We start from the raw sequence: 24,495 nt of genomic DNA, 5'->3' as shown, positions 1-24,495 counted from the left end.
GAGGTCTTAAAGTGGTTAAAATCACACAAAGAATTTTATAGTGTGAGAAGCAGGTCAAGAACAGAACTTTGGACAGTTCTTATATTTTAGTAATTATCAGAGGAAAAAAGACAAGAAGAAAATGAGAGTGACATCAGAAAAGCTGAGGGGAGAGAGTTTTAATAAAATGAGTTATCAACAGCAAATGACCCAAATGTGTTAGAAAAAGACTAAAATAATCCATCAGATTTGTTCCTAGAGTGATCAGTGATTAAGAAGTGGTATGAGTTTGGACCAGGCATTGTGGCTCACACCTGTAATCCCAGCACTTTGGGAGGCTGAGGCAGGAAGATCACCTGAGGTCAGGAGTTCAAGACCAGCCTGGCCAACATGGTGAAACCCTGTCTCTAATAAAAATAGAGAAATTTGCTGGGCCTGGTGGCAGGTACCTGTAATCCCAGCTACTCAGGAGGCTGAGGCAGGATAATCACTTGAACTTGGGAGGTACAGGTTGCAGCTCAGATCACCACTGAACTCCACTCTGGGCAACAGAGCAAGACAGGAAAAAAAAAAATATATATATATATATATTTAAAAAAATATATATATATATATTTAAAAATATATATATATATATTTAAATATATATATATATATTTAAATATATATATATATTTAAAAATATATATATGTAAAAATATATATGAAAGAAACAGAAAAAGAAAAAGAAGAAGAAAAAAGAAGTGGCATGAGTTTAAGAGGAAATGGGAGGTAAACTGGCAACAGTGAAAGTAGGCTATAGTCTCAAACTTGATTAGTAAAGAAAAAAGAAAAATATGCAGATGAATGATCAAAGTATACCCTTTTTTAAAAAAATTAGAGAATCTCAGAATTAAAAAGAGTTTGGATAATCATCTAGTGCATTTCTTTTACCCCAATGCAGAAATCCCTTCCAAAGTCTCCCTTACATGTAATCATCCAACTTCTTTATTTGAATATTTCCAAGAATAGGAAGCTTATTAACTCAAAAAACGCTCATTGTAATTAACTTGTTTTTGAAGTATAAGATTTTATATATATTATATGTATACATATCATGATGGTGAATACTCATAAACTGAATACATCTATGTAAGCAATATCTAAACTAAGAAACAGATATTACAAGGGGTACAGCAGCCCGCCCCACCCCACCCCACCCCACCCCACCCAGTCCCTGCCCAGAGTAAACACTATCCTGACCTAAATACATAGATTAGTTCTGTCTGTTTTTGAAATGTCTATAAGTAGAATCACTCAGTATATACTCTGTTGTGTCTGAATGTTGTGTCTCACTTGACATTATGTTTATAAGATTTACTCATTGTTATACATGACTGATATTCATTCACTCTCAGAACTTTATACTTCTACTGTATGAATATTCAAATTTCTTTTTACCTAAGGATCCATTGATGAGCATTTCTGTTTTGGCACTATCACAAAAAGGGCTGTTTGAACGCTTTTGTACATCTTCTGGTTAACATGTGTACATATTTCTCCTGCATGTATATCTAGAAGTAGAATTACTGGGTCATGGGATATGCATTGTAGATGCCCTCAAAATTTTTCCAAAGATGTTTCCATTTATACACCCACTATCAGATCATGAGAACTTCCATTGCTCTACATCGTTGACCAACACATATTTTCTGCCTTTTTCATTTTAGTCATTCTCGTCAGTGTGTAGTATTATCACATTTTGACTTAATTTGCATTAGTATAATGATTGATGAAGTTAAATTCTTTTTCACACATATATATATTGCAATTTGGATATCCTCTTATGTGAAGTGTCTGTTCAAGACTTTTGCTCACTTTTTTATTGGATTGTCTTTTGTCTTTATCTTTTTTATTTGTAGGAGTTCTTATGTAATCTGAATGAGTCATTTGTCAGATGTGTGTATTAAGAATATCTTCTCCCACTCTGTGAATGTCTTTTCATTCTCTTAATGGTATGTTTTGATGAACTAAAGTTCTTAGTTTTAATATAAACCAATCTCTCTCTATATATATTTTTTTAATGTTTGTGTCCCGATTAAGAAATCCTTGTGGCCGGGAGCAGTGTCTCGTGCCTGTAATCCCAGCACTTTGGGAGGCCAGGGCGGGCGGATAACAAGGTCCGGAGATCGAGACCATCTTGGCCAACATGGTGAAACCCCATCTCTAGTAAAATACAGAAAATTAGCTGGGCATGGTGGCGCGTGCCTGTCTTCCCAGCTGCTTGGGAGGCTGAGGCAGGGGAATCGCTTGAACCCGGGAGGTGGAGGTTGCAGGGAGCTGAGGTCACGCCACTGCACTCCAGCCTGGCAACAGAGCAAGACTCCATCTCAAAAAAAAAAGAAAGAAAAGAAAAAAAAGAAATCCTTGCCTACTCCAGGGTTACAAAGATTTTTCTGCTATGTTTTCCTCTATTTCCTACCTAGTTGCCCTGTTTACTATATTCTTTTTTTCTCATAACTTTTCTCTGCATTAATCAAACATCCATTTATCTATTTGTAGTAACATGCTAACTACACTTTCTTTTACTGTTCTTTTAGTGTTTACCTGAGGAATTACAACATGCATTCTTGAGTTGGTTCTATATAATTATTACTTTTACTATCTTCCCAGAACTGCTAAACCTAGAAGTTTTAAACTTCATTTATCACTTCTTACTTTTGCAATGGTATTGATGTCACATATTATTCTGTATGTATTTTAAATTTCACAAAGCATCACTCTTATTGTTCAACATAGCTCACATTCATTTGTATAAAATGTATTTACACTCTCCAGCATTCTTCAATCACTCAGATATTTCCAAGGTTCTATTTAGGGTCATTCTTCTATTTACAACAATTCCCTTTGGTATTCCTTTTAGTGCAGGCCTCATACTGATTAATTCTCTGTTTTTGTTTTGTTTTTGTATTTTGGGTTTTTTTTTTTTGGTCAGAAAATGTCTTTGTTTCCATATTTTCAATAGATACATTTGTATTAGTTACAGAATTGCAGGTTTGCAGTTATCTTCTCTCAACACTACATTTCATTTATCTTCTCACTTCTTCTGTTAAGTCAATTCTCAATCTTGTACTTAGAGCTCTTTAAAGTTTTTTTTTGTTTGTTTGTTTCTTTGACTTCATTTAAGATCTTGTTATCTGGTTTTCAGCAGTTTTACTGAAATGTCCCTATGAATGTTTTTATTGTATTTATCCTGCTTCAATTTAGCTAAACTTCTTGAACCTGTGTGTGGCGGTCTTTCCAAAATTTTAGAAAATTCTTGGCCTTAACTCCTCAAAAAATGCATCTCCCCGTGTATTCTCTCCTCTTCTTTGGGACTCCATTTTTACTTATGTTTAAAAAAATTAGCACAACACAAATACCATTTACACAATATCTAATTTTTCCCTTTTTCTTTCTATGCTTTGAGTATTTTTTCAGTTCACTGAACTTGTATTATACTCTGCCCAATTTATCATATGTCTCTAGCAAACTCTTAATTTCAGATAGAGGTAGGACTTTTTTTGTTTCAGTTCAAGAATATGTGTTTGATTATTATTTTTATTAATTTTTTTTTGAGACACAGTCTCATTCTGTTGCTCAGGTTGGAGTGCTGTGCACGATCTCAGCGCACTGCAATCTCTGCCTCCCAGGTTCAAGTGATTCTCATGCTTCAGCCTCTTGAGTAGCTGGGATTACAGATATGCACCACCAAGCCCAGCTAATTTTTTGTATTTTTAGTAGAGATGGCTTTTTGCTATGTTGGTCAGGCTGGTCTCGAACTCCTGGCCTCAAGTGATCCTTCCACCTTAGCCTCCCAAAGTGCTGGGATTATAGGCATAAGCCACCATGCCCAACCTGTTTGATTATTTTCTATGTGTCCCACTTCTCTAATCGAATTTTCTATTCCTTCACTTTTTTTAGTCCACCTTTTAAGTCCTTGCCAGTTACCTGTAACATCTGGATCATCCATGTATCTGCTTCAAATGTATACTTTTTCTTTTGATTATTTGTCATGTAGTTTCACCTATTTGTATGTCTACGTACTCTTTTATTGTATGATAGAAATTAGTTAAAGAAGAACTACAGAATTCCAAACGATATCTTCCACCAGAGCAGGTTTCTCACTTTCGATATTAAGCAGAAGAGACAGAGGCTGGACGTCTCAAGCCAAGCAAGGACTCAGCTGGGTTGGGGCTAGATTGCAGTTTTAGTGGAATGTAGTCCTCCCCTTGTTTATCTATACTTGTAAGCCATGACACTCCCTGGATTTTGATTGAAAGCCTGGTATATCTTTATCTTCTGGGCCCTGAAAAAGTTCTCTTTCAGAAGTTTTCAGCTCATTTCTTTATCTTAGGGCCCCAACAGCTACAAAATTTGGTAAATATCTTCAAAAAGAGTTCAGTGGTATGTTTGAGTTTGGTGTCTCCAGGCTGCCAAGTCCTTTTGTTTGTTTATTTCCTACTAAAATTCTACTGCCTTTTGGAAGCTCTGCCTTTTAGAAGCTTTTAGCTTAGCCTTTGGCTTCCTATGCAGCCTCAGAACACAGCAAACATCCCTTGGAGAAAGCTGTGTGTTTTAGATCCTTCAAGTCTCCAGTTTGTCCCAGCCTTGCAGTACCACTAAAAGTTTTGCTAACTTTTCTTACTCCCGAAAGACTGCTTCCGCCTAGGCCCAGTCCAGTCCTCAGACCACACTCAGAATAAGCAAATGCCCTCAGGGAAATAAATACATGCATGCCTTGGAATAATTTTCCCTTCTGAAATTTTAGTTCTTTTAGTCCTTGTTGCTTCCACAGCTCTAGGAACTATATCTAATTTATTTGGTTTGTACAGAAAAACTGGTCCTATGACCTACTTGAAAATCAAAGCTATTACATTTTAATAGCTCTAATTAGTTTTTAAAACTCTACTGATACAAAATTGACTCTCCCATATTTTCCACTAATTGTCTAAATTTTGAAACCTGGAACAATATTTTACCTTCAACCATATTGCTTTTTTTCATCTATTTAAGATTATCTCCCTTAAATATGTTTTTCCTTCAGTCTAAATATCACCAAATTCTAAACTTATATTTTATGTTTAAATCCTTTGCCATCCTGATCATCATCTTCAGTAAAAACTCTGGTTTGTCAACATCCCTCTTAAACAAGTATCATCAAAAATCCTAGATGCTATGATTAAGCCCAATAAAGAGAAAAAATGAGAGAGTCATATTAAAAAAATAGAGATACAAAATAAAGAGAAAAAAATGAGAGAATCACACAAAAAAATAATGATACAAAAGAAGTTATCTGGTGAGGTGTTTTTAAAAGCACATGAACAAAAGATCAAAAAAAATCAAAGACAGATAAACAAAACAGAGATCAAAAAAATGAAATGAAAGCTTCCAAAATTCTCATGAAAACTGCTAAGCATAATGAAAAGAATATTTTGATCCTTTCTAAGTCTTTGTTTCACAATTACCTGAATTCATTCTTACAATTCAATCACATTTTACTGATGAGTTAACTTGGAAAATGTTAAGTAACTTTTGACCAATAACAAAATGTAATTAATAGCAGAGTTTCTAGGTTTGGATACAGATATTTATTTCACACAGCTACACTCAGATCTACTGAATTATCAAAATAATGCCAAGTAGCCACTTTAACTCTTTTTTTTTTTTTTGAGACAGAGTCTCGCTCTGTCGCCAGACTGGAGTGCAGTGGCGCGATCTTGGCTCACTACAACCTCCTTCCGAGTTGAAGAGATCCTCCTTCCTCAGCATCTCAAGTAGCTGGGACTATAGGCACGTGCCACCATGACCAGCTAATTTTTGTACTTTTAATAGAAACGGGGTTTCACCATTTGGCCAGGATGGTCTTGATCTCTCGACCTCGTGATTTGCCCGCCTTGGCCCCCCAAAGTGCTGAGATTACAGGCATGAGCCACCGTGCCCAGCTGCCACTTTAACTCTTTTTTTTTTTTTTTTTTTTTTGAGACAGAGTCTCTCTCTGTCCCCCAGGCTGAAGTGCAGTGGCGCAATCTCGGCTCACTGCAAGCTCCGCCTCCCGGGTTCACGCCATTCTCCTGCCTCAGCCTCCCGAGTAGCTGGGACTACAGGTGCCCACCACCACGCCCGGCTACTTTTCTGTATTTTTAGTAGAGATGGGGTTTCACCATGTTAGCCAGGATGGTCTTGATCTCCTGACCTTGTAATCCACCCACCTCGGGCTCCCAAAGTGCTGGGATTACAGGCGTGAGCCACCGCGCCCAGCCCACTTTAACTCTTTTCATACAAATTTATCTAGAGAAAATGTCCTTCTAAGAATAGACATTTCTATTATTCAAAGAGAAATCTGTGTAGATTCTGTCTTATGCCAGCTAAAGACATGTATATAAAACCACAAAATACATTCTTAATATTATGAACATAACATAATTTATTTATGTATGTATGTACATTATGAATTATAATTCATTTATATATGAAAAGCACACATTTGAGAATCAAGCTACCTATTAAAATGGTCTATATTTAACACACAGACATCATGCTGAAAATGGGTAGCTCTCTATCTCCCTTTTGCATATTAAGCAATATCTGCGTAATTGATTCTCTCTCTTTTGGTACTTAAAGATGCATTTGGCACTTGAGAAAGCTATCTTCAGCTTCTAATAGTAAGTTTGTCTCCTAGAGCTGTTTGGTACGTGAACAATTCAGATACATTTGTAGTTACTAAGGCTCAGAGAAGAGGGATACAAATTTGGTTGTTTTGTGTTGCTTCTAAGGATTTCTGCACACACACACACACACACACACACACACTCACACACTACTATTTAAAATGCTCTTAACTGAACAATTTTAAAGAAAAATATAATGGTCAGAAATCTTAAATTAAAAAAAAAAATCAAAGCCTACTTTATCCATAAGTAGGTAAAGCAATGGTTACATTTAAAACTGTATTAACAAGAACAAGTATTTCATTCCACCATTAGGAAAAGAGTTACCCTGAGAGAGATGCCAGTTTTACTTAAATTCATTGTAAGAGGTAAATGAGAGCAGAGTTGACTTGGGTCTGGGCACAAGTAGGACACCTGCCACTATTAAGATGGAAAAGAGATAAGAAAGGTGAAGTTGGAAATACTTAAGATTCTCCAACGTCACGAGACTACATACTTGCAGTTCTGCCAATGTTTAATATTTTCTCAAAGTAAGATATAGACAAAGTGCTCCAGTCTAGGAAATCAGATGGGCCCAACCTACCACTAGGAGGAAAAGGAAGCTATGACATTCTGAAGTTTGGCACCTTGTAAGTGCCCACTACTATTAATTGCATTGAATATGAACTGAACTGTGGGTTCACTAAAAGCATGCTTCTGGAGTTAGGAGGCCTTGGCAAATGAGGCTAAAAATTAACTCACACATTCAAAGCCATCTATTTTTAAAATGCATGATAAGCAACACAGGAAGCTTTTATAACTAGCCAGCAAAATCTGAGCTTTCAATCAACAATTTCTTTCAACGAAGGTGTGGAGCATGGAAAGAATCCAGAAGCACAGATGGTATTTTACATCTGCACATGCAATTTCCTTTTTTCCATTTTTATATAAACCTCTATCTCTCTTTTTTTAAGAATGATAGAATTTACCAGTAAAATGCAGAACTACTTAATTGCCTCTAGAAATGTTCACACCTCCATTTCACATTTTTAGCAGCAATTTAACTGCCTTTAAGTGTATGTAGAAAGATGGGAGGGTGGACCTTTTAAGCTCCCCTGTATTACAAAGTGAATAATTTCAGAAGATTCAATTCCTCCAGAGAGCTACAACTTTTCCAGCACTTAAAATAACTGCACTCCGCCATCCTTATCTCTAACTATTTTCCTAGGATTAATGCTAACTTTTCACTGAATCTTAAGGCTAAAATGAACTTCAGAGATCATGTTACTTCGGTCCTCTCCTCAAAATATGAGTAATCATGATCCAGTAGGGCTGGCAGCTTGTTCAAGGTCACTTTGCTGCATAGCGCAGGGGAAAGGAGCAAAGTCCACCTGCATCATAATCCACAATCACAGAGACAAATGTAGGAAGACCAATACATAGCTGTGTCTCCAAGAATCTATTTCCAGGACTCCATCAGAATGCCAAGCCCTTCTTCTTATAAAGTAAGTCAGATTCATTTGAGGATATATAGAAGCCTGACTTTTAAAATCTAAAAGCGTTTCTTTAAAAATTGAATACAAATAACAGGTTTCACTGTCATATTACATTCAAACCAAAGATAAATAAGGCATGAAAATAATATTGGATAGAGTGAAATTCCAGGTAACCAAACATGGTACAGGGGACTGAATTTGTACATTTAGGTAAGGGGGAAAATAAAAATACTACAACATAAACTAAGAGAAACTTTCAAAAGGAATGTTCAACTTACCTTTAGAAAAATGCTCTACTGAAATAAAATCAATTGACATATCCTCTGTTTTTCATACTAATTCCTCTGGCCCAAACCTCTCTCTTGAGCTCTAGAATTGAACAAAGTACCTCCATGACATCTCCATTAGACTATGTCAAAATCTCCTCATCTTTATCACGTCTAACACCACACTCACCGCCAAAGCAACTTGCATTGTCTCTTGTTTCAGGCAACGCCCCCAACATGAAGATATTTGTGCATCCAGAAATCTAAACATTCCTCTGAGACCTCCTAATCCCTTCAGCAAATCCTGACCGTCCCTCTACCTCAATCACTCCTGAAACCTGCTAAATTTCCTCCATCTCTGTGGCCACTCCCTGCATCCACACTGCCATCTTGCTTCTCTCATGGATTTTCCAGTAGCCTTTGAACAGCTTTGCACATGTTCGCTCTGGACCTTTGTTGTCCCTCCTCTCCAGAATGAACTTTTGTCAATGCAAACCAGTTCTTATCACTCTCGTGCTTAAATCCTTCATTGGCTTCCGCTGGCTTTATGATAAAGTCTAAATCCTTCAAAATCCCTAAAAATTTATAAAATGGCCTACAAGGAACTAGTGGCCCTGATGGCTTTTTGAGTCCCACCTGACCCAGTCCCTTTGCCCCACTCCCCCATCCTGCCATATCCCTGTAGTCTCCAGTCCAACCATTCTGGACCCTCTGTCCCCTGCCTGCCTCTCATCCTTTGCACAGTGTTACCTTGGCTTGAAGCATGCTTCCTCCCACTTTCTACTTGATTCATTCATCTCAACTCTTGTGAAACTTTCTTAGGAAAATCTTCTATGATGCAACTCCCTGAAAGACTGGTTCCCTGTATTTTTCCTCTGTAACCAGCATCAAAATTTGTAATCTTATATTTGTATAACTATTGTTTAATGTGTATCCCCTTATGATAATATCTATTTCTATTTATTCGCTCATCTCACTAGCACCTAAGACAGTAGGTGGCATACTATACATACTCAATGATCATTTTTTAAATGAATGAATTAATAAAGAAAAGAGAGAAAATTACTTAGAAGAGACAAAATTAATAAAGAAAAGATAGAAATCTTTTTATCTAGATTTCTAGATTTCTAGATTAATAGAGGAGGAAGGGAAGGGGAGAGAGAGAGAATATAAGTGATTTACAACACAAATCTCACCAACAGCTTAGAAAGTTCAATTTTATGTGTAACTATCTGTTACTTTGGATAATTCTGAGCTAGTAGGATACATACTAATTAGACCACAGACCAGGGTCATACTTGGACCAAGTCAATCCCAGTTACCCAAACTTCAGTCAGCTTAACAGCTCTCTCTCAGGAGTAATAACCTCTAACAAAGGTATTCCGAAAGTCTCCAAATAAAAGAACACCACTTTTAGGTTCTTTGCTTGATCTCAGTAAACATCCTCAAATGGGCATGAAGAGTGACCTTCCCCCAATTCAAGTTCTGGAAAGACTTAATGTGTACTTCCAAGACTGTACCACTATAGTGCCTACTAACTGGCCAAGGTACAGTGTCAAAAGCCCTAAAGCACAATTGCTCTAAAGTTTATGTGTGTGAATATTGGTCTGTAAGGAAATGAGAAAGAAAATGATCAGAAAGAAAAATATTTGGGAGAGGGACCAACAAAATGTTACTCACCTTAAATTATTTAGGAAAACAAAGTCAAGGCAATTATTATGATTTATAAATTTTTTTCTGATACTTTTTTTTTATTATTATTTTTTGAGAAGGAGTCTCGCTCTGTCGCCCAGGCTGGAGTGCAGTGGTGCAATCTCGGCTCACTGCAACCTCCACCCCCTGGGTTCAAGCAATTCTCCTGCCTCAGCCTCCCAAGTAGCTGGGATTACAGGCACCCACCACCACACCTGGCTAATTCTTTGTATTTTTAGTAGAGATGGGGTTTCACCATGTTAGCCAGGATGGTCTCAATCTCCTGACCTCGTGATCTGCCCACCTCAGCCCCGCAACGTGCTGAGATTACAGATGTGAGCCACCACACCCGGCCCTCTGATGTCTTCTTAACATCACAATTCTCAAAATTCAGAGCACGGTTAGCAGGACACTTGTAATTTTGACAATGCAAAAGCAGAGAGAGACAGAATATGCCAATGCAATGCAGTAGACCACTTCATTTGATTATGTGACTTAGAACACTGGCATAATTTGGCTCCCATTAAGAGTTTTCTGAAGTTTGGATACAATTTCTAAGACACTCTTAATCCACTTCAACTAGAATGTACACTATGAATTTCAAGCCACCAATAATTCATAATATCTGGGAGGACCAGGAATAATCCATATTTATAAGTTTCAGAGACAAGATTTGCATTCCCCTTTTGGTTTCTCTGATGTTCTGCTGGCTGTATTTTTTGTGTGGGGATGTATGCAAGGTTAACTTATGAGCACATGCTGTGCACAAGAAACTCTGTGTTATAGAACAAGGGGAAGAGTCCTAGGAATTTAAGAAACTATCATAAATACAGACATCATGGCCATGTAAGCCATGGCTTGGCTTGCTGCCAATTCTCTGCCACAGTTGCAGAAGGAACACAGTGATAGGGCAGTTCCTAGATATAATATCTAACAGATGAGCAATCTACATAAAACATTTATTTCTAAGTTTAGAAAACCCCAATAAAGCCAATAAATTCGCAAATATCTCCCGAGGATCAGAGGAAACAATAGAAAAGGCAAAGTATTACAATTAAGCATCTGTGTTATAATTAGGAAGATAAAACATAACAATAAGATAGTCACGGCCCAGCGCGGTGGCTCATGCCTGTAATCCCAGCACGTTGGGAGGCCAAGGTGGGCAGATCACAAGGTCAGGAGTTCAAGACCAGCCTGGCCAATATAGTGAAACCCCATCTCTACTAAAAATACAAAAACTAGCCAGGCGTGGTGGCGGGCGCCTGTAATCCCAGCTGCTCAGGAGGCTGAGGCAGGAGAAACTCTTGAACCCGGGAGGCGGATGTTGCAGTGAGCCGAGATCGCACCACTGAACTCCAGCCTGGGTGGCACGGCGAGACTCCATCTCAAAAAAACAAAACACACACACACACACACACACACACACAAAGTCACTAACACACAGCAGCATGTAAGAAGTGTCAAGAGAGGAGTAAAATAAAAAATTGCTGTAGTTAGAGGAGGGTGGTTGTACAAGGTTTTGGTTTTGTTTTGTTTTCTCCAAAGTCTTCCTACAGCACACAGAATTTAACCTGCCTCTTGCTGGGATCCAGAGAGGCAGGCATGGCATAGCAAGAAGAACCAGAAGGGGTGACAGCCCCAAGTGCTTGTATTTCGTTAAAAAAGTTCCCTTTTCTCAAGAAAGAAAATTATTCCTTTTACATGAACTACTGGATTGTTTTGCAGGCTAGAGCCATTTTCTGCTGGATTGGGTTTTGAAATGGTATTTTTCCATTTATTTTACAGTATCTTATGGGGGTGGAAAGAGAAGCATCAGCAGGTTAATTTCTACCTTTCACAGAGAATCTGCTGTTTACAATGTAAGACAAAACTACCGAAGTATGGGACAAAATTATGGAAGTCAGGAACACATTTAAATAAACTGATGTTAATGAAAAAACTGAATTCTGCATATAATTCCCACTTAGAATGTTAAGTCCCAGCATTGCAATACATCTACTGACATGAGATTTTTTTTTCTCCTCAGAGAGGAAATTTATGTTTTATTATTTATCATTCCTATGCTTAAGCTTGCTTATTGGATTTATTCAATAGGCATCATCTTCGTCATCTTATAGATGTGCATAGAAAAGGTGAAGTAACGGCCGGGCATGGTGGCTCACGCCTGTAATCCCAGCACTTTGGGAGGCTGAGGCGGGCGGATCACGAGGTCAGGAGATCGAGACCATCCTGGTTAACCCGGTGAAACCCCATCTCTACTAAAAATACAAAAAATTAGCCGGGCGTGGTGGCGGGTGCCTGTGGTCCCAGCTACTCGGGAGGCTGAGGCAGGAGAATGGCGTGAACCTGGGAGGCGGAGCTTGCAGTGAGCCCAGATCTGGCCACTGCACTCCAGCCTGGGCGACAGAGCGAGACTCTGTCTAAAAAAAAAAAAAAAAAAAAAAAAAAACAAAGAAAAGGTGAAGTAACTTACCTAAAGCTAAACAATAAATCAGCATCCTATATTAGAATCCTCAGTCCCTTATATTTACCCTAGTTGGATATTTGGCACTTAAACTATAATGCTTTCCAATAATAAGCCAACAATTTTAATAATGTCTAAATGTTTCTCTCTCCTTCAGTTCTGACAGACAGAGCTTACAAATTTTTGAGCACATCAATTGGATTGCATCTCAAATACAGATTAATGTGGCAACAGTAATAATTATTGGAGAAATGACTGTTGGCAGGGCATTTAAAATGCTTAATTCTCTAAGCTCATTTCAGGTATATACTGAACAGTGATACGAGTGACAAGCAGTGAAATATGTAGAAAAAGAAAGGACATGAGGAGTTCTTCAATCAATCAGTAGTAATATAATCATCTCTTTCACTTATTGAGACTTACTATTTCAGGAAACACAAATATATTTTCTCTAGTACTAACAACAAAACTGTAAGATGCAGATTATTATATCCATTTAACAGTGCCAATATTGTGGCTCAGAGAGGTTAATTAACTTGCCCAAGGTCACCAATCTAATAAATGATGTAAATTGGCCCATTGTTTCCAACCCTATTGCTAGTATCTGACTTCAGGCTCTCATCATCTCTCGCCTACCATTTTGCTATGCCTGTATTCTCATATGTATACCTGTCACTGTTGCTCCATATACATTCTTTGCTCCTGCCATTTTGAGTAGTTCTAGTCTCCTGGACCAGCTATGCTGTCTCATGCCTCTGCACTTCTGCCTAGAACAGTCTTCCTACTTTTCTCTGAAGGAGTTCCTTGTCTTCCTTCAAGACTCAGCTCAAGAGTCTCCCCTCTGAGGTCTTTCCTGATCCTAGCCCAGCAGAGGTGATCATGCCCTCCTCTGGAGCCAGTATATAGCCCTGTTTATTCACTAGTTTACTCACTAGTTATGTTTATATGCATGGATCCCTATTAAAGACTTAGAGCTCCTTGAAAACAGTATTCATGCTTTATCTTTGAATTACCAGCACATAACACAGTTCCTGAAACTTAATGTTCACAAAATAGGAGTACCTAGGCTACCTTTGTTAGAAGTTTAAGCTGGACCCAAAGTTGATTGCAGATTGCAGTCAGCATTCTCAAGAACCAATTTTCTTTCAATGCTATAGAGAGGATTTTTTAAAATTAAAAAACAGAGAATTTTTATATTACATTTTAGTTAAAAATTGGATCTGCTACTCCTTCATTTGCTGTTCATTTCCCCTGTTACATTTATTAATTATCAAATATATTAGTTGGTTTTAACCGCTGCTTGCTCCCTTGTAGTCCATCTGTGCTTTCTTCTCAATAATGCATTGAAGTCATAAGTGCTAGATTTATTGCCTTGGTGATTTTCATGGCACAAACTGCGATTTCGCTAGCACTGAGCAGAAGGAAGAGCTAATAGGCAAGGCAGAAAATGCCTAATCAATATCACTCCTGGCATAAGTTTAAAACCCTAAACCCCCAAGCAGATTTTGCAAAGGGCTATACTTAAGGCCATAATCTCTAGAAATGCATTTACTATAGTAAGAAGTTGAGAATCACTTTCTTTCCTACCAAATTCTCAATTACTTCACAAGCCTCCTAGGAAAGCACTAAGGTCTTTGAATAACTCAGCTGGCCCGCAGGAGAAAAAAGGAAACCCTGCAGGAATTAGACAGGAATATGTTATTTCCAAGAAGGGCCCTTTCTCCGAAAGATACATCCTTTTTTCTAAAGATAAAATAAAGTACTTCTACATCAGCATAGAGAAGAGGATTTCTGAATATGAGTGTTAAAAGAGATCCTAAGGATTAGATATCAGTCATGAAACTGGTTGGAGGCATGTTCTAAACTGGGTAGTCTGGGGGATGGACCACAATATTATGAGTCAAGCAATTAACCAGATTTTGTTGACTAGAAGCCACCCACCTCCTATATTAACTACATCAATGAAATTAAGTGCTCATGAGGCATTAACTGGATTGCTGAACGAGACAGGCGTTTCTGCTATAGTCATGAGTTCTACCAGAAGCCACCTGTGTGTTCTCACAATAAAGCAGGTGTTCACCTAAAGGTCAGGAGGGGCAAGTGTGATCGGGGACCAGTAAGCATCCTGGTATAAAGACCATCATTACTCAGCCTTTTAAACTTTGAATCCCTTTAAATATCCATAGGTCTACCTAATTTGAGAAAAAAAAAACTTCCTTTATTCGAAACCACATTGCTAATGTCCTCAAGTAAAAAGAAAGTGTCTAAAGTGCAGGCTTAGCATCATAACACAAATATAAGCCAAATAGCTGCCTTTTCATTTAATACACTGTGAAGACCAAGCAATCAATATAATGATTAGGAAACAGTTCCAATGAGTTATCCAATGTTCTTTCTTGGGGCTACCATCTAGGAAATTTGTCTCAGTGCAAAAAAAAAAAAGTATAGTCCTATCTTCCTGGCCACCCCCACTAAAGCAGAATAACCTGATCCCACTGTGTTATGTTTCGTTGTCTACCTCAACACATTTCAACAATGTGCTAATTTTAACTACATTTGAGTTATATGTGAATTGTTTTTATTTTTTAGAATTTGTACATTTTAATTTTCCTTGAGAAGAAGCTAAGAATTATTCAGATACTAGACAGTGATAGCAGTTTCACAATAAGAACTTGTGCATGTATTAAGCAACCATGTGGCTTTCCCTCTACCCTATCAATGATACATATATGTCTCAGTTTCACGTCCCTTAATAAATAATTAAGAAATCACTAAAATAAACAGCCAAGGCATTCAAAATACATTAGTTCTCCCCATAGACATTGGGATGGTTCCCATTACATACTTTTTAAGAGTCTGATTTACTTGCAAAAGCTACACATATTTTATTAAAATGTAAGTAATCAAAGCAAAATTTAAAAGCACATGAAAAGAATAAAAATAAAGGTAAGAAAAATCTAATCAGTTCTCTATTAGGAAGGGAGAGGGACACAGTCAATTCAGCTAGAAATATAATGGTTTTCAAGGTCAATGCCAGTTCAAGGAAGAGGTGCGTTGCTTTGCAACACTTTTCAGGGAGAAGGTAGGATCAGGAGCTCCAGTGTCTCCTTCTAAACAAGCACAAAATATGATATATTAAAACACCTATATTTATAACTAATCTCAAATTCACTTATCACTTTTAACTTGGTATTCATATATTCAGAATAATAATAGAAGCTCAGAGATTTAGGCAATCTACCCTCATATGTATTGTTCCTTGAGTTATCCTCAAATGGTTGGCAAAAATCTACACCTGGAGTGAGAATTCCACAAATACTTACAGAGAAGGAAAAATAATAGGAAGAAAATACCAAATATGCTCCTGTTGGGAAACAGTCACTAACCATGACCAAGTTAAAAATTTTTATATTATCTAATTGACTATCACAACACCATGAATACATTTTAAAGCTAAATATGAAGTGGAGAACCAAATATTAAAATATATATTAATTTAAATATTGTTTATAATTCTACTCTAAATTTCATTCACAGCAGAACATCCTCAGCCATGAGAAAAAATCATTTTCACCCTTTAGATTAGAAAATTTCCTGATCCTACATTAGATTTCCTTAACCATATATTTTTACAAGATTCATGATCAGTCCTGCCTTTCCAATCTTACTACTTGGGTAACAGATACTTTGATAACTTTTATAATGGACACTTAAATAACAGAGTAAATAGAATGAGAAATAATAAATTATTGCTATTACTCATAAAAGCATAAGATTAAGCTTTTTCATAGAGAAGGCTGTATCGCATAAAAAATCTGCCTAGACTACGTTTATAAATTAAGGTTCATCCTTTCCTTCATTGCTGATTTTATATCATTCAGGTTATAGATTAGCAGTATAAATGATAGGATCTAATAATAAGAAAACCAGTTTAAAATAATTACATAAAACTCCTTCATATTATGTTATATTTGTGCCTTGTATGTTATAAATATCAAGACATGTCAAAGGAGTTAAAACATATTCTCTAAGTAGGGTATCCTAATGATACTGAAGATCTTAACCTTGAGCTTCAAATTTGCTGTCCAAATATGGTCTGAATTATTTTTAATTTTAATTGCATTCGATATCTACTTTGAACTGTGAGTGAAAAGCAAATAATTACATTGTTAATGAGACAAGATACACTATCAAGAATAACACCTCACATTTTTTATGTAGTTTATTTTTTAACTTGTTTTGATCAAAGCCATAGTTGAAAGAAAATTATCTACATATATATGCGGCTGATCACATAATAGTAATCAAAAATACGACTAGTCTTCTTATTATTTATAAGAAACAAAAGAAATACTACATCCTATGAAATAAAGTAAGAAAAAATGAACCCTAATTTGTAAATGCTAGATGCAACTGTGAAAAAAAAAATGAGAGGGACTAAAAGTAAAAAACATAGGTAAGACACTGAGAAGAGCTATTCACCACATCACCCTCCAATATTACCTCCAATCAGTCAACGTTAGTCACCCTCATATAATCTATGTGTGCTCATAAAATTTAGAAGTTGATCTTTATTAAAATATCAACAAGAACTATTTTATTGCATAATAAGAGCTGTATTGTCAGACTTACTTTTTAAAGTTTATGTTTGTGTCATATAAAAATTTGAAATAATGAGTTAGTTTACCTTTACATATTAGCTCATCCCTTATTACGATATTTTCATTACAAATGTAAATACATAAACTTGGTTATAATCTGTTCAGTTCCCTGCCAATCTTTCCACTCTCAAGAATTTTCAAACTTTTACTAATAGGCAAGCCTGTACAAACCCTGAGAAGTCTTTATTCTCTATTGAATTTACAATCTAGAGAGATAGATTATGTTAATATCAATGAAATAACAGCAATATATAAATAAGACCAACCTGGACAGCTTAAACATGATGTTATCTATATAAAGCCTCACAGCAACAGCAAAAGATCTTTCCCTCCACTCCCGTCATATCCTACACATAATTCCACCCTAGGAACATGGTGTTTAAAATGGCTTGCTTGTAAAATCAGGGAATTGGTTTCATTCACCCGAGATCTCTAGGATATTCCATAATGATGGATGGATATGATATGGATAGATGAATGAGTGGATAGATGGATAAATAAATGGATGAAGGGGTGGAAGAAACAGCATATATTTTTTTCATACTTATGTGGATATAAATATAAATTTTGAAGAAATTCATAGCAAGACCTCATCCCTATAAAATGAAACTCATCTGAAGGATTTTCTTTAAAAAATGTTACTTGAACTAAAACAGGTGCAAGATTTTTATGCAACCTGGCAGATGCATACAGAATATCACTTCATTTAGTTGGGAGATAATCTCAACCAAAGTCTCAATTAATTTAGTAATGAAGTTGAAGAGAAATTCAATGCTTATCAGTAAGTAATCATATCATTTGAAAGCCTGTTTGGATGTCAGCTGCTTGGGTTCAGCAAATCCTGAAATGCTCCTCTGCAATATCCAAGTCCTGCCAAAGCAGGACAAACTATTTTTAGATCAGGCATGTCAAAAACGTAGTCTGTTTTATAAAGAATGTGAAGACTACATCAATATAGTAAGGAAGAAAATGCCAGTTGGAAAGCAAGTGGGCTATTAGAAGTCATGAGACACACACACAAACATAAATGCCAATGTTCAAGGAAATCACATATAGAGCCTCTCTATGAGACCAAAATATGCTATCAGTCATAGATATGGAGAGTTCTTTCCACCAGTTTCTTCTATAACAATTCCAAACACTAGTATCTGTTATATGTTTGTTTGCTTTATAATTTTTAGTATAATGTAATTTTCATTCTGCCATACTTATATAAACCTAGACCAAAAACATTAACTGATGTAGCGTTATTATAAGACCCTCCTGTGGACTGTTGTGACTACAATTTCCAAGGGGATTAAAAAAAGGAAAAGAAGAATGAGATGTTTTCATACTGATTAGCAACTGCACCTCATTGCACCACAGTATGAAGAAATGGATTTGGAAACACAGCACCAAGATTAGAGAGGCTTTTGAGCCATAGTTTCAATTTAGGTCTCATCACTTTACCTGGCAATAGTACCAATTTAGCAGGCATTGGGCTGTGCAGAAAGATTTACATGTAAATGAACACACTTTGGGGCATTTTGCTTTGCCTCAGTTAAAGAGAAACATCACTTTTCATTGGCACTACAAAAATAAAACAGAGGTTAACACAGAAGGGTCCAGGGCAGAGTCTATTAGTGGAAAAGCTAATTTGGCAGCTGCATCAAACTCCTGGAGATCACGAGCAGTGCTTCTAGGAAGCACTAAAGAGTTTGAAAAACACAGATTGTGGAAGTTATTAGATGATAAAGTGTACACATAACATTTTGCAATTTATAGGGGGAAAATCACCAAATTAAGGGATGATTATCTTATTTTTAATATTCTTTTAAAAAGTTTTATACATTTAGATACACAATTCATACCTTCTCTAATATAAATATATTAAAATAAGTTTAAAATAAAATAAAGTTTTAAATAAAAATAATAAAGGATTTTTAAATAATTAAAATCAAATAAAAAATAAAGTGGATCTCAAACATCAGAATGCAGTGCCATGTGCCTCATCATTAGTGTGGATTTCTGCTCACTCATTTTAGCCCTCTACCTCTAAGCTAATGTCATAATGGCCTGGATCCTTACATAATTCGATTTTATTAGATTATCTCAGTCATATAGTTCCTATAAAGCCCAGTCACCGGGGGATGGAGGTTTGGGATTTCTTCTCAGACTATATTAACTAACCCTTACTCATTTCTTTCATTCATTCAAGTATTCATTCATTCAATAAATACACATATAGTGCTTAATAAGTTTAAGGAATCATGTGAGACAATATAAGGCATGGAGAAATATTATTAGTCATAGATTCTTGTGCTCAAAAAGGTTATGGTCTAATATGAGATAAAAGATCTGTGCAAATAAAGACATAATCTAAAAACAGACATACAATAATATCATGTGGAAATACCATGATAATTTAAAGAGAAAGAAAGCAAGAACAAGAGTGAGAGAGTAAGTGAGTGAGTGAATGAGTGAAAAATTGAGAGATGCCAAATGGGGAGATAAGAAATGCTTTTCCTACATGGAATCCTCTGTCTTCTGCTTGCTAGTCATGTATTGGAATGGCTTATGTTCCATCCAGAACCCTTCAGGACAAGAACTTGGCATATGGCCCAGAGAAGGCATTCAGCAAACCTTCATTGAAGGAATGAGTGAATAAATTAACGAATGAATATTTCTCTTTGGTTTTGTAGACATTAGCATGTGAATTTATAAAAACAATGCATATAGCCAATCCATATTTATTTTTTTCTTGCAAAACTGAAACAAAATGCTTCATAAAACACAAAATATATTCAAAAGTGGCCACATCATTTAAATAGTTAAGATTTTTTATTGCAAAGATAAAAGGTGCCTGCATTACGTAAGACTCTCCCTGTTACTTAGATGGACTAGGGGCATTACTGAAAGACAAATTTGCAAGACACCCATAAAGCTACCAAAATTCAGAATGTTTTTTCCTTACTCTAAATGCATTTTGATGCAAGGATAACTGTGACCTTTCAAATAGAACTCTTAATTTTTTTTCACTTTATATTTTAACTTTGCAGGATTTCACTATAATGAAGTTTTTGCACAAATATCACTAAAAGAATTATTATTATGTTCCTGCAAACAATATTTTGTCTCTCATTATTCTCATTACAGACACTTGAAAATTTGCAAATTTATATTGAGTTCCTGCCTTATTATCCTATACTATCAGCCCTCCATATCCATAGGTTCTACATCCATAAACTCAACTAACTGCAAATTGAAAATATACAAGAGAAAAACAAACAATAAAAAATAACAATACAATTAAAATTAATACAAATAGAACAATACAGTATAATGACTACTTAGAATATACATTGTATTAGGTATTATGACTAATCTACAGGTGATTTTAAATATATGGGAGGATGTGTGTGGGTTAAATGTAAGTACTACACACCATTTTATATAAGGGACTTACATAAACCTAAGGGACCCCCCATAGGTTTTGCTATCGGGAGTCCTAGAGTCAATCCCCCATGGATACTGAGGGAGGACTGTACTTGTGACCTCAGAATAGTAACTGTTACTTTAGTTGGCAATTTAGCTCTTAAGAAAATATAAAAATTAAGTACCAGGGCCTGGATTACATTTAAGAATTGTAAAGGTTATTTTCAAATGTTAGGTGTTTAAATTTAAAGATAGACAACATAAATTCAGGCTCTTAATTATGTGCTTCTTGAAAGTGCTTTCTTAAAAAATAATTTACTAGTAGAATCAAGATAATTAAAATTAATGATCCAACAGCCTGTTGTACTCACACCAATTAACCATTGGAATGCTAAAGAGTTCAAGGAGATAGATTGCTCTTCGAACAAATAAATCAGTTTCAAAGTAAAGTATATTATCTCTGTGGGGGAGTCTATAAAGTAAATATTGAATCGCTTCTCAGCTATATGGACTCTTGCCAATAAATCTCAAAAACAACATTATTTTCAAAGAAAAAAGATGGCTACCTCATTTGGCACACATAAAGGATGAATGATATAGTTAGTCAAATCAGCCAATCAGTGTATACATATGTGTATATACATATATGTATGTGTGTGTGTGTGTGTGTGTAGACAGAAACACATATACTGTATTTGTCTCCTAGGCCCCCCATCCATTGCCTTCCTTTACTATCTTGCACCATTTGACCGTCTCTTTCACAAGCCTATAATTTTGCCAGAGAGCAGAAATTGTGTCTTCATCATGTTTGTTCTCCATTTCCCAGTCCTGTACTTCTGCAGCACCTGCCTAGCTATGTTTTACATAAAGAAAAAATTCAAGACAAGTATAGTCTCATACGAAACAAAATAATCAAACTACAGATTAATTCAAGTTTCTTTTTGCACATTTTGTTAAAAAGAAAAGCTAACATATTTTAACTGGAAAATATCTGCCAATTTCTAAGTCAACACAGGGATCTAACTTTAAAAACCCCAAAGGTCTTCCTGAACATTTTTACACATATATGTATCCAGGAGTATACTTAAGGTTCCTGTCCCCATCTTGAGTGTTTTTGAGATTGGACTCTTCTTTCCTTGCCTTGTATTGGTCAATATGTGTGTAGTAAGAAGCAGAGAACTCTGATTTTGAGCTGTCACTATCTTACCCACATCTTAAATCCATCATAAACTACGTTTCTTTCCTGAAGACCCAATGTGCAAAGAAGCATCATAAAACTACAGTATAAACATAGGAAATCTTAATGTTCACACTAATGGAAATAAGAGCTAAATGCTGAGAATTAGTGTTACAGAGAATCAGATGCCTATATTGTGTTCAGCTCTCTAGGTTCTAAGGCCAGTAAGAATTAGATAGAGTGATAGATAAGCAACAAAATGTAGTGGTTAAGAAGGCAGGCAACCACTTAGGCAACTCACTAGACGAGTGATTTTATACAAATTATTTAAACTATCTAAGTCTTCCTTTTCTCAACTGTTAGTCTTAGAAGGCTTAAAATAGGCAACCTCTGTCCAGCATGTAGTATAGTACCTGTGCTACATAGTAAATGCTTAATGAATGAAAATAATGAAGAGAATATTAGAGACGTGTCCAGGCCATGCATCAACTGACAGACGCAACAAATGCCCACAGCTTCTTCAGGTGGCTAGGCAGAGTAACAGCTGCAGAAATCCTAAAGAAACTAAGGTAGAACCTGCGGTAACATCTAGGCCGTCCCTGACACTTTGCCAGGGACCCAAGCTGCAGTGTGATAATTGCTTACACTATTTATCTCATATAGCACTTATATTTTATCAACTGCCTTAACACTTAGAAACCAAAATAGTGATTAGTGACAAAATTTTCAAGCTGGGAGTCAAGCCGGTAGAAAAGGTATTTTCAATCAAGAGTTCCTTAATATTACTCAAATAATACCAAAGGGACAGCTTTCTATTTTGACTCTAAGTAAAACTACCAGCCTGTATATAAAGGTCAAGCTTCATAGGACAAAATAAATGTTGCTAGCCAATCTCTAAACACACATCAAATTGCGCATACCTTAGCAAAACCCAAATCTAGTTATGAAAATCAGCTTATATAAATGAAACAGAAAGTAGAGGCATCAAAATGAAAACAGATCATCAGAGCTAACTATTTAATTGATAATGGTTCAAATTAGGACTTGCACTCTGCATACCAGTCAGTAGCCTTGATAACATTAAATCAAGCAGGAAATTGTGTGTGCACACACAAACACACACAGAATAAATGTATCATGGTTTATTATTTTTCATAAATCATCACCATAGATATTACAAATTATTCACAGTAGAGTTAATTCCAAGTAAGCCAGAAATGATTCTGCATATATGAGGCATAAGTTTCCATAACGAATAAGGACAAGTATATAAAATCCTACAGATATATGACCCATAACACATTACAGAGCACTGATTTCCCAGAGGATAATGTAAAACTTGTGTACCCAGTAACAGTTCTATTTTTGTTCTCTTCTATAACTCAAATCTATTCATGCTGCACATTTACTTTTACATAAAAATGTATTTTAGTTATCTGGGCTATTTCATCTGTGACAACAAGATTCTTATTTATTTTAAATGGAAGTATCCTATTTTATTCTTAAGCATTTTCTTTATGATCTTTCAGTCGCCTTGACCATTTTTTAAAGTGTATGATATCTTTCATTCACGCATCAGATAACTTCATGTTTTAAATCTTAAAAATCCACATAAATAGGAAGAGTTACTCTGGAATTTTCATTTAATAAGCTGGATTACATTTCTCTCTCTAAGAACTAAGCTATATATATTTTATATGCTGAAATATTCATATTATAAGCAAATAATCTTAAAAGAAGTGATTAGTTTTATTTTTTATTTTTTTGATTACTTTTATTAAAGAGATAAAAGGTAATATTTGCTCCAGGAATTTTCACTGAAGTAGAAATACATGTAAGTAGAACTGTAGGGATGGAAACAGAAGTGGCAAAGATGGTTCTAATGCATGGAGAGAAGGGGAAAGAATGTAAAGATGCAGTTAATAAAAAAATAATACCTAGGCCTTCTATTTTTCTTAGCTTTGGACTCTAATCTCAGCTAAGATCAGAAAGGAATTTAGTCTTATGTGCTCAAACAAATATACATTCTATCTGTTCACCAAACAAGAATGGCAGAAGCTTTTATCCTCCAGAGAATTCAACGGCATGAATTAGTAATTACGATATTAAACCAAGATCAGGACTGAAGGTTCCTGAAATCTGCCTACTTTTTAGGACAAGTTTTTATCTTATTGAAAAAGAAATGGGAAATATCTCTAGACTTTGATATCTGATTATATTTCAGGCTCCCCTTTGTCTGTAACATGTGTTTCCCTTCTTCTCACCATGGTCATGCTTGCTTTTTCCCTCACCTTTAGAACTTGCTTTCTTTAGTTGGCAAGGGAGTCCCTTCCTCATGTATACTACTGGTTCCTTCAAACTAGCATCATCCTTTGATGCTTTTTGGACTTTCATAGGAACCATAGATTTTTCCTGGGAATTCTCTATGCTCATCTAAATTTTAGATATATGGACCAAACTACAGACATTAATATTTTAAGGAATCTTTATGATAAAATAAATATTAAGAAGTTATGGGTAAGAATAGCCAGAATGGCTTGTCTAGATAATTCTCTTCTGCAATGGTTATCGAAGTGTGGTGTGTGGATTAATAGTCCAGCATCATATAGGAACTTGTAAGACATGTGGATTCCAGGACCTATCCCAGACCTACTGGATGAAAAACTTGGGTGGCAGGG

The 24,495-nt window shown here is 35.8% G+C and overlaps 2 protein-coding genes across 4 annotated transcripts in view; one reads left to right on the top strand and one right to left on the bottom strand.

Annotated features, from left to right (window-relative positions):
* Window positions 1–24,495, bottom strand: part of CTNNA3 (catenin alpha 3) — a 1,788,954-nt gene that overhangs the window by 1,169,987 nt on the left and 594,472 nt on the right. The gene's annotated exons all lie outside the window — the stretch shown is intronic.
* Window positions 1–24,495, top strand: part of LRRTM3 (leucine rich repeat transmembrane neuronal 3) — a 178,975-nt gene that overhangs the window by 142,456 nt on the left and 12,024 nt on the right. The window lies entirely within an intron of this gene.

The sequence above is a fragment of the Gorilla gorilla genome, chromosome 8, assembly GCF_029281585.2.
Source record: "Gorilla gorilla gorilla isolate KB3781 chromosome 8, NHGRI_mGorGor1-v2.1_pri, whole genome shotgun sequence".
Classification (NCBI taxonomy): Eukaryota; Metazoa; Chordata; class Mammalia; order Primates; family Hominidae; genus Gorilla; species Gorilla gorilla.
This window is presented reverse-complemented; position numbering and strand designations above follow the sequence as displayed.